Genomic DNA, 9,964 nt, shown 5'->3' with positions numbered 1-9,964 from the left:
CTGGCGAATATAGTAGGTCATCCGGGTATTACATGCATACAGATAATGTGCATACTATGCACAGCATACATACTGGATACTGCAGAAATAGTAAGAGTAGTATGATAGTATGGCATTTCGAACACAGCCACAGTTTAGAGAGGAGAAATCAATCTACATATACAATTTTGGTCACTTTCTAAATAATAAAAGTATAGCCCATCCACTAGTAATTATATATAAATGAATCGGTTTTTACCGATGCAAATATGTTAGAAACGATGCATCGCGATACAAATGCCAACTTGTAGCCGATGCACACTTTTTAAACCGATGCATCGCATCGTTAACTTTGTATGCTGATGCACCGAGCGAATCGGTGAATCTTCCCATCCCTAATATAAATACTAAATTTAATTTCTACCTTTTTTAGCATCTCTATAGAGACGCTAGCGCCCTCTCACGCTACTGACGTGGCTACCATAACTGCTTTATGAAAACCTTTAGCTTCGATATTTTTATGATCTTAAAGTGCCCCTATTATGCCCCCGATTATTTCTAAGGTTCCTAGTATTGACTTTATAATTATTATAGGGAGCGCAGAGCGCGCTTTCTTGGCTAATTCATTCAGAATTTGAATACATTTTGTTTTTCATGATGCTGTTGGACCAGTGAAAGCTGCACACTGTAAAGTTTCAGGAATAACATCCACATATAGACTGCAACCAAAATGGTTGCATTTGCGACAATTTTTTGAGAATGTGCGAGTTCAAATTTGATGTGGTCGCATTTGTGCGAGTGCATGGTCTGCCCTGCTCCAAAGCGTCTGCTGCATACAGCGAGGCACACTGTAGCAGGAGTCAGATTTCACTGATCACGTGAAGAGAGGCGCTTTCAGTGCGAATGCTTCAGGTGTAGAGCCTGGTTTATACTTGCCATGTCAGCACAAGCACGAAGGTGCGGAGATGGTCCTCACTGGGGTGGAGATTGGATTAGGGGTGGAGATGGGTGGGTTTAGGGATCAGGGGTTGGAGACAGGTAGGTTTAGGTATATGTAAGGTGGGAGGAGTTGGATTGTGGTCTCCAACCACGCCCCCTGGATCTTGTGTTCTGCAGATGAATATTGAAGAAATTATGGACGGCGGCGGATTTGGTTTTCACACTAAAATAAAATAAAAGACCGCTTCATAAACCAGAGAAGGTGAACATGTTGGTATTCTTGTGGGAAAAAAAACACATGCAAGTCCTGTCACCAACAGCCAGTTTAGTTTCACTTTTCTTTTTGTTTTCGTTTTAAAAAGCTTGTTATCTTTCCTGTTTACCTCACGTTACCCTATGGAGGCTTTCTTTAATTTTTTTGTCTTTCATTTATTTGATTCCTCACTGTTCAAAACAAAACAAAACATTCTGTAATTTATTAGTCAGTATATAATATAGCATGTGAAGCCATGCCTCATCTTATTAGTTTTTGTTAATAAACGTTATGTAAGCTAGTTTGTCATTATAGCCTACTGTTTTGTTGTTGTTGTGCTTTTTAATTAAAAATAACAATGAATCAATCTTTTGTTTTAGTCTTATAAAGTGAAAGGTGTATAGATATAAGCAAAACAGACAATTATCTTTTCTTGTAAAATGTGACACCAAGATTGCGAATTCGAAAGTGAAAGCGTCCAAAGTCTTGCTTATAACACAGCAAAAGAGGAATTCCCGTTCACAAAATTCAAATCACAAATAATACTGATGAAAAAGAACGGGTTGAATGTTGAACACTCGTTACCATATAACTATAAACTATGATAAAAGTTCATCAGCATGCATTGATTAATGCCATGTTGTCCATCCATCCCATCCATCATTCCATGGGCTCACGCCAGTTGGTGTCCAATGCCCGTCTGATGCTCCATTTCCACTGTGCACGGTCCTGTGCCATCCTGCTAAGAGAGTGGATGTCCCTCTGACACCATTCTTTGATGTCATTCAATCACTCCCTACTCGGTCTTCCTCTCCGTGTCCGTCCATCCATGATCCCAAACACCACACACTTCACTAGTCGCTTGTCCTCCATTGTGCAGATATGTCCAAACAGGCTGAGCTTCCTCTCCATGATGAGTTGTACGATGTTCCTCGTGTTTCCAACTCGTCTTTGCACCTCCACGTTTGTGATTTTCTGATGCCAGTGAATGTGCAAGATTCTCCTGTAGCACTTCATTTCAAACGCCCGCAGTAAATCTTTGTCTTTCTTCCTCAATGTCCATGTCTCACAAGCATACAGCAACACACTCATCACACATGTCCTGATTATGCTGATTTTGGTCTCTGTTCTGATATGCTTACTGTTCCATATTGTCTTGAACCCTGCCATTACTCCCATTGCCCTCGCTATTCTCCTTTTGATCTCCTTGTTGCAATCATTGTCCCAGGTCAGTAGACTACCCAGGTACACAAACTCTGTGACATTTTCAATACTTCTGCCCCTGATCTCCAGTTCCTCTTCTATGTCCTCTTGTCCAAACACCATTGACATTGTCTTTTCAATGTTGATCTTTAAGCCTGCGGCCTCTCCTGCTTCATTCATCCGATCCAGATTTCCTTGTAATTCAACTCTATCCTCCTCCAGTAGATCAATGTCATCTGCAAATTTGAGGTTGTTGATCTTGTTCCCATGGACTGATATTCCTGTGCCATTGTCTCTTACCGAGTCCATTACTCTTTCGAGGTACGAGATGAATATAGTTGGCGATATCGGATCCCCTTGTCTTGTTCCGACCGTTGTTTTAACCTGTTAACCCGCACCGAAGGGCGTGTTTAGGCGTGTCTGTGCTATTTATTACCTTTGTTTTAAAACAATATTCAATCAACTATCATAAATTATATATCATTTGACAGCTAAAACACTCAAGATCCATGTTCTGAGCTTGTTTTTTAAATCAATACACCAGAGAGGAAAGGGTTAACATAAATGCTGAAGGACCGGCCATTAAAACATGTACAAAGTGAACGCAGTACTTACGTTTCATCGCCTATAGTTCTGGTCAGCTCGGACTATTCCAAGAAACACCAGCACAACATTTCAAGATAAGAACCACAAGGACGTTTACAATGATTGACAGTTTGCACATTTGACGTAAGTAGGTTTGAAGAATATGCGTGCACAACGTTAGTGTGTGTTCGTGCGCTCCGCTCTCTTCGTTACACACGCTGCTTAGTGCTTACACAGAATGGCGTCGCGGCGCTACACGGAGTATTTATCGGCGAGCGGATTTTCTCCGAAGCTTACATCTGAATCTCTCCATCATGGGACATCGACTTTATACGAGTTTGTGTGGTGTTTGATAGTGTTTTGGAGGGCGTGATGTGAAGCAGTGGTGAAGAGCAGCAGAAAGACCCGGAGAGATGCATGACAGGCAGGGATAGCATTAGCACGTAAGTTTCAACGCCGTTCTCTTGAATGTTTATGTGTTTATCATGTGTTTGCAGATTTTGTTTCATGTTAGCTGTTTTAGATTATGAAAATGACAACGAAGAGGGAAAATATGAAAGGGCTACATGATTTTTGTATGCATGTTTGTGCGTGCGTGTGTGTGTATGAGTATTGAGTGTGTGTGTGTGTGTGTGTCTTGGAATCACGGGTGTGTGTGTTTGACCACATTGCACACCACTCTATACTCCTTCTCCCTCTCCTCCGATTCTTGTCTTCTCTGTTTCATCTCTCTTTTCGTCTTTGCCAGTTGTAGTGTGCGTTCCGTGATCCACGGTTTGTTTTGCTTACACACTGTTGGTAAGACTTCCCTCACAGATGATTGTATCGCTTCATTCAACCATCGAACTCTGTCATTTAGTTCCACTGGCTGCGATGGTGAGTTTGCAAGTCTTTGCTCCACTTTGTCCTTGAACGCTGCCCGCACCGTTGCATTTCCAAGTGCATCGATGTTCCTTCTTGGTTAATGTAGTTGTTGTCTCGTTGTCCTTTTCAGTCTTAGCTTCAGTTTGCACATCACCAAACTGCGGTCTGAGGAGATGTCTGCTCCTTGGAACGTTCTGCAGACACGCACTGCAGTTTTCCATCTCCTGTCTACCGGCACCAAGTCGATCATGTTGGTGTACTTGCCATCGGGTGCCATCCACGTCCACTTCCTGCTGTCCTTCTGCTGGAATCTGGTGTTGGTGATCAGTAGATCATTCTTAGACGCAAATTCCAGTAGCCGTTCCCCTCTATCATTGCGCTGTCCATAGCCGTGACACCCCATCACCTGCTCCCAGTCCACGTTATCCGTTCCAACCTTTGCATTCCAGTCACCGATCACAATTTTCACATCCTTCTTTGGCAACTCCTCGATGATGTGCTCCAGCTGCCCGTAGAAAGTTTCGACCTCTTCCTCGGTACTGTCTGAAGTTGGTGCATAAACCTGAATCACTGCAATGTTCAGAGGTGCTCCGTTGAACCTGGCCACTATGTTACGAGAGTTTACAGGGTTATACCCGAGTAGCGCATCTTTCGCTTGCTTGCTAAGCAAGAAACCAACTCCCCTCATATGATTTTTCTCTTCTCCTGACCAAATCACTTCTCCTCCATTCAGCTCTCCCACACCTGTCCAGCGCATCTCTGACAGTCCCAATATATCGCACTCATATGGTGTCATTTCCTTACGTAACAGCTCCAGTTTGCCAGGACTTCTGAGAGTCCATACATTCCATGTACCTATCTTCAGGAAGTCTATTGCTGCTTTGAGTTTCTTTTCTCCTTCTCCTTTTCCTTCTACTCCGGTAGCTAACTTTTCAACCCAGCCCCGGTTTCCCAGCTGAGGACGCGGACCTTGTATAACCGGGCGACGTCCGAGCCAGTGTGTTCCTGTTTGTTTGGTTGTCATTGTGCATTGGATTTCATTCATCTTGTTTCTTTTACAAGTGGCAGTATCTGCACCCCAACACCCAACCCTCCTCCTCTATCCGGGCTTGGGACCGGCACAGTCACCTGCGGAGGAGTTCCATGTTGTATTCCATGTTCCATGTTCCATTGTTGCCATGTTGTAGCAAAAAAAAAAAAAAACTGTGACCAAATGATGTGCTTGTGCGACCAACTGAGAAAGTCGCAAAAGAGCGACCAGTGGGAAGAATGAGTCTAGAGCCCTGTATAGCCTAATTGTGGCATTATGCGGATGGCATTATCAGTGAACAGGGCAAAAATATGTCAAAATGTATAAGGCTAGAGCACCCTCACTGATTTCAGAAGCACCCTCAGTGATTTGATTCAGGAACCGGGTCTGCCTGTATCTGGAGATTATAACTTTATATATTTCTATATTAGCCTATATATATTTACCCCATATATTAAACCGTGTGTAGCGCTCTAACACAATGTAGCCTACTGTACGTGCATTGAGCGGCCATGCATGGTCCTCTCCAATAACGTACCCATATAGCACACAAAGTTATGACAAAATTATATCCCAATATATAATTTCATGATGATAGATTTACCAGGATTCTGCAATGTCTATTTTAAAAATCATATTTGTATTAAGTCTCTGCATTGTTCCAAAGACGGCTCTAGTTCTCAACTGAACGTGCGGGAGAAGCATCACTAAATTTGGCCAAAGAAAACTTGTTAAAATCGACATTTTTCTATATTAATTTGTGCATTTTTCAAATGTTTATTAAAAGTGCAAAAATTCATTAACAAAAATCTGAAAAGAAGTCAGTATTTTACTTTTTCGGGCAGCATTTTGTGTGTACGGTTCTAATTTAAATTTTGGTTTTCAGCATAGCATTTAAAAATACAATAACCGTTCTTTTTTCGTTTTTTCTGTCATGGTTAAAAAACTAAAAACGAATGGACGCAAAAGAACACGACCCGGAAGATACCCTGATTGTGTGATTGTGTTAAAGGGGTCCTATTATGCTTTTTCACTATTTCAACTTTAGTTAGTCTGTAATGTTGCTGTTTGAGCATAAAAAATAGCTGCAAAGTTATAAAGTTCAAAGTCCACTTCAGAAGGAGATATTTTATTTAACAGAAATCACTTTTCAAAAACTACAACGAACGAATCGTTTGAACTACAACGCATATTTTCCGGGATTTGTGATATCACAAATATCGATGAATTGAACGACATCTGGTTGAGCTGCACTAGAAAAGGCAATGAGTGTTATCACTATGTCGGAGACATGCTAGCTTTCCCAAGGCAGACGAACTTAGAGTGGTTACAATCATCTGGGTTTAAATTACGCTCAAATTGATTTGATTTTGACACAATATTTACACTGAAGCTTGCAGGCGGCTATGGGGCAGGGCCATCCTTAGCTGACGCGGGGCCTGATGTGAGGTAGGGGCCCCCCTCGGTCCATTCCCGATCGAGTTCCGGTCCCCCTTGGTCCGTTCGCGATCCCGTTCCGGGGGGGTCCCCCTTGGTCCATTCGCAATCGCATTCCGGGGAGGGGGGGTTAGGGGGGCCCGTTCCCCAAAGGGCCCGGTGCGACCGCACCAGTTGCACCCCCCTAAGGATGGCCCTGTTCATTTGATACAGGAACTATTCGAGCCGTTCATGCCAGACTGGGGAGAGAGGTGTTGTAATAATGTAAAATATGTGAAAAATAAAGTGTTTTTCGAACAACCTAGTATGAGAGCCAGTTCTAGTACACTCCCAAAACAAAATCTAAAGTTTTTAAAAGAGCATAATAGGACCCCTTTAAGTGCATTTTTGAGAAACGCACGTGAAACAATAACTAACGATCATAAAATGACTCATAGAAAACGCTCTTAAGCGCTAAGATCAATCGTTATCGGGAAACCCGGCCCTGGTTGTTTGATGAGAAAAAGATTAAATGTAGTTGCAATAAAACGGGTTAAGAATCCCTACAACTGCAGCAGCAGAGGCCTACTATTCTGCCGCGCGGAAAAACGAAAAAGGAGCCATTTTCTACTCTCAATATTAAATAAAAAATCAAATGACCAAAAGATACACGGACCTTAAAGCTTTACCTTGATTGAATTGTGTTTTTATAATTAATTTTTTAGATGCTGCTACGGACTTTTTCTTTTCTTTTTTGCCGTGGGATAGGCTACCATGAAAATGAATATTAGTTCAATAATTTACCATTTTTACCTCTGATATTATAACAGTGATTAAGAAATAAAGTTATTTATTGACTCGGAAATATGCGGACCATAGGCATGTATAGACGCCCCATTCGACCGCTCCAGGCACGTAGATGCGGCCGCCATCTTGGAACGGTCAACTTGACGTCATTCACCATTCTGTAGGTTCGCACAGAGCCGTTGAGCCGTTCTGTGCAGGATTGTGGCATCTTTCGAATATTCAGTGATTACTATGGTGAATGACATCAAGTTGACCGTTACAATATGGCGGACGGCTTACGTATAGCTGCCCATAGAAACAGTTGCTAATGAGGCATCTACGTATATAGTGCTGTTGCCATGGTGAATCATAATTTCGGAGCTCCATTAATCATGACTTCTCATAGTCGTGGTGCACGTGCTAAACTCAGAGTCAACCTACTCAGAGTGGATTGAACTAACACAATTTAGCTGTTCTGAAACCGAAAACTCAGAGTTTCCCATCTCAGGGTAAGTCAACTCAGAGTTTAAGTTTCAACTCAGAGTTGGTTGAACCTCCTTATTGAAACGGGCCCCAGGACAGTACTAAATAAAAAATAACATGCCATTTTCATGAGCTCTCTTATTTTGTTAAAATTATTAACGTATTTGCATATTCTGCAAGGGGTATGTAAACTTATGAGCACAACTGTATATATATATATATAGTAGGGCAGGAAGAATAGGTTCCCATGCACCCGCTTGGCACTTTTTTGGAACCCTAATGGTGTCTAGTTAAGAATTTTTGATGTTGCCGAGGTCAACTAATGTCCCATGGGGTTCGTTTGGCGGCCATCTTGAAATGATGTCATTTTTCATATAATTCTGACATCAGGAATCAAATGGAAAGGTCAATGACATGATAACCACTCTTTACTGGTGGAAAAACAGGCAAATTACACATTTTTTGGCTCAAAACAATGTAACTTTTGCTATTTTGTTCTGCAGTAGTTTCCTGCATTAGCCAAATTACACTGGATTTTCTCTTATGTCAATTGCAAGGTTGTTAAAAGGATGTCAATCACTCCAAGTGACATAGATGGCAATCTGATAATACTAGCTAATTGAAAGCAAAAGTCATCAAAACCGCGTTTCAGTCTCCAGTCATCATTCTCCGCCTCTTCAAACGTGACCCCACTGGTGGTTTGTTTTTCAATATCTTTGCAATGAAAGTATAGTCAAAACAAACCAGTATGTTACAAATCTAAAATATAACCCAGAAAAATCTACACAAATCAAAGTAGAAATTGGCATGAACAGCAGCCCATTACTGCTACATCTAACTCCTCGTTTGCCATCGTAGCTACTCATTGGTTACTTTTAACTGCTACTTACGCATTTCAGATAATCGTCACCACTCAGCAAGATACAGCAAGAAGATTTTACATCTGATATGTATTATCCCCCTTTTTTACAACTGGAAATATGTCACTGTACATTGATAATATGGGTATATAAGTATTATATAGTACCGTCAAATTCACTTAGCTGCCAGATAGCTAGCTAACAGTAGGTAATGTTAGCTAGCTAATAGCTACTTAATAACAGTGGTGGAAGTAGATCATCTACTCAAGTAAAGTACTAATACCACACTGTAAAATTAAAAGTATGGACTATCATCCAAATGTACTTAAACTATCAAAAGTAAAAGTACTCATTGTGCAGTAAAATGGTCCCTGTCAGTGTTTTACCATTATACAGTATATGTTTTTGGATTAATATTACTGCTGCATTAATGTGTGTTGCATTTTACTGCTGTAAATGTTTAAGGTTGAGCTAATAAGTACCTTGAATTTGTCACGAGTAGCAGACAGTAGTGAAGGGACGATTGATCCCGAGGCTCCGATGCAGTTTTCAAAGCACTATTGTATCACTAGTGATGGGACGATTGATACAGAGGCTCCGATGCTCCGACGCAGTTTTCAAAGCACTATCACACACTGTGCCGATGCTTGTATCGAAATTCCTTCTAGCCACAACCCATCCCTCTGCTCCGCGATGTTTTGTTAGATTTGGTGGAGAAACCAAGTCTGACCACCAGATGTCGCTAATGCGCACTGTGTTAAAAGCTTTGTGTCATGAAAGCCTCAAACAGTTCACAAAGCCTTGGTTTCCCATCACTAATAAACAGAATGCGGCATCAGTTTACTGTCGGGGATTTGTCGTGTCCCGCCGTGCCACATCCAGTGTAGACAGCGTCACTGATTATAATGGATTCTATAGTATTTTGTCGCGTCCGGTGTAGACACGTGTCACAGTTTAAATGCCGGTGTTCTGACGATTTGTGCTACCCGCTCAGATTGTGCTACCTCCCATTAAAAAGATAGGTAGCACAAATCGATAGCGAAAAATGCTACCTATCAGATTGTGCTACCAGAGGCTTTTTTTAATGTCCATACCTACCCCTACCCTAAACCTACCCGTCCACACCTTCCCTTACCCTAAACTTACCCTTAAAACAATGTAAATATATTCAGCACAATCTGATAGGTAGCATGTTTCGTCGGTACACCGGCTCAACATCGTGAAGTCTATCAGCCATATCGGCCCATAATTCGGAAGCATGTGCAATGATGTAGTTTCCTGACATCCATCGACTGAACAGCGTTTTCTTGACATGTTTCCGTGTTGTTGTTGCTCAGCAATGGCATGGACGCGATGTTGTCTGGGGGTTTGGCAAAAGGAGAGTGGGACTGTGGGCAGTGCTCAGGGTGGTGACTGTGTAGTTCTGACGTCACCTTTTTCGGAAGTCACAACAGCTCGTGAAAAGGCACAGCTACTTTATGCAGACTGTGTGTATTTGTCTGTGGATTGACTGTTTTGAAACTTATATGGTAGTTACATAGCCCTTAGACATTTCAGGAAATTTCA

The 9,964-nt window shown here is 41.7% G+C and overlaps 1 protein-coding gene across 1 annotated transcript in view; it reads left to right on the top strand.

The window, feature by feature from the left end:
• The first annotated feature begins 2,862 nt into the window (after window positions 1-2,862).
• The window catches only part of LOC107751145 (RING finger protein 207-like), a 36,630-nt gene continuing 29,528 nt past the window's right edge, over window positions 2,863-9,964 (top strand). Inside the window, exon 1 of the mRNA XM_016566770.1 lies at window positions 2,863-3,103. The gene's annotated coding sequence lies outside the window, so the exon portion shown is untranslated. The remainder of the gene's footprint in view (window positions 3,104-9,964) is intronic.

The sequence above is a fragment of the Sinocyclocheilus rhinocerous genome, unplaced genomic scaffold (genome assembly GCF_001515625.1).
Source record: "Sinocyclocheilus rhinocerous isolate Xijiao unplaced genomic scaffold, SAMN03320098_v1.1 scaffold1413, whole genome shotgun sequence".
Lineage (NCBI taxonomy): Eukaryota > Metazoa > Chordata > Actinopteri > Cypriniformes > Cyprinidae > Sinocyclocheilus > Sinocyclocheilus rhinocerous.
The sequence above is the reverse complement of the archived record's forward strand: the minus strand, read 5'-3'. Positions and strand labels throughout refer to the sequence as shown.